This window comes from Theobroma umbraticum, unplaced genomic scaffold (assembly GCF_002168275.2).
Source record: "Theobroma umbraticum cultivar Fairchild unplaced genomic scaffold, ASM216827v3 scaffold_5765.0, whole genome shotgun sequence".
NCBI lineage: Eukaryota > Viridiplantae > Streptophyta > Magnoliopsida > Malvales > Malvaceae > Theobroma > Theobroma umbraticum.
This window is the reverse complement of record NW_018402702.1, coordinates 826-1875: the sequence shown is the minus strand read 5'-3', so window position 1 is coordinate 1875 and position 1050 is coordinate 826. Positions and strand designations below refer to the sequence as shown.

Here is a 1050-nt window from a genome sequence, read left to right as displayed (position 1 = left end):
ATAAAGTGGCCGAATGAGGGGATGACAAGTGGACCTTAAAGAAGATGAAATGTTATGCAAATTGAAATGAAATGAAAGGAAATGATGCCATTTTCTTGGGCAATCCACCCATAGTAAAGAAAGAAAATGGAATGGAGACTTTTTTCACTTTGGTTTGTCCACCACCCGAGAGGAAGAGAGAAAAGAGAAGAAAAGAAACATGCAAAGGAACGCTCGGCTTTTAGGAGAAAAATGTGAAGAAATCAAGTGAGTTCAATGGGAGATCTGCCCATTTGGAAGAGAATGAAGAAAGAATGGCTTGGTGAGGCTTCCAACCAAGAAAACAAAAACAAAGGGTGAGTGGAAAAGCAAGCTAAGTGAAGGTTTGGTTTGGGGGAGCCAAAGGAAACCGAGAGGTTTTCTTGCCACCCACACTCCATTGATGAAGTTAAAGGTGATTCGGTTTAAAAATTCCAAGGTAAGGAAAGTAGAAACTATCATTTTGTTTGAGATGCATGTCTTTGAACCGATTATAATGTGAGGTTTTGCTTGTTGTATCAAGGATCTACAAAGATTCAAAGAACCCAATGCATGCATGTAGGTGGATCTTGGAATGTATAGTGATTTTGAGCTAGACAATCTATGGGTAAGTATTTTAGTCTTGAAATTACAAGTAAACAAGAAAAATGATATGTATATTGATTGCCTATGTTTGTGGCAGCAATGGTGACTATGGATGTGAGGAAATTATGAACCATATGTGTGGAACTCAAGCTAAAACCGAAAGGTAAGCATGCAATGTGATTACATGGTGTTGTGTTGGCATTAGTTAATTGATAGTATATGGATTGTATGTTAAATGATTGTGAGTAAAGGTTAATGAAAACTATGAGATTAGGTTATGGAATTATTAATTGATGTGCTACCACGCATGTGAATAAATTAAGTGTATTGAGTTTATATGGTTAATAAGAAATGTATGAGTAAAGAAAGTGTGCTGTGGTGGCATGCCGGAGGAGGTAACGGGCAACCGGCGAGTGGAATTAGCTAGATATGCACCCGAATCAATAA

General features: G+C 37.6%; 1 long non-coding RNA gene across 1 annotated transcript; it reads left to right on the top strand.

Annotated features, from left to right (window-relative positions):
• Positions 1-103: 103 nt before the first annotated feature.
• On the top strand, positions 104-1026 carry LOC149526176 (uncharacterized). The gene is made up of 3 exons (XR_016352271.1): positions 104-457; positions 542-625; positions 701-1026. It is a non-coding gene; the product is annotated as an uncharacterized LOC149526176 (long non-coding RNA).
• The last annotated feature ends 24 nt before the right edge of the window (positions 1027-1050 follow it).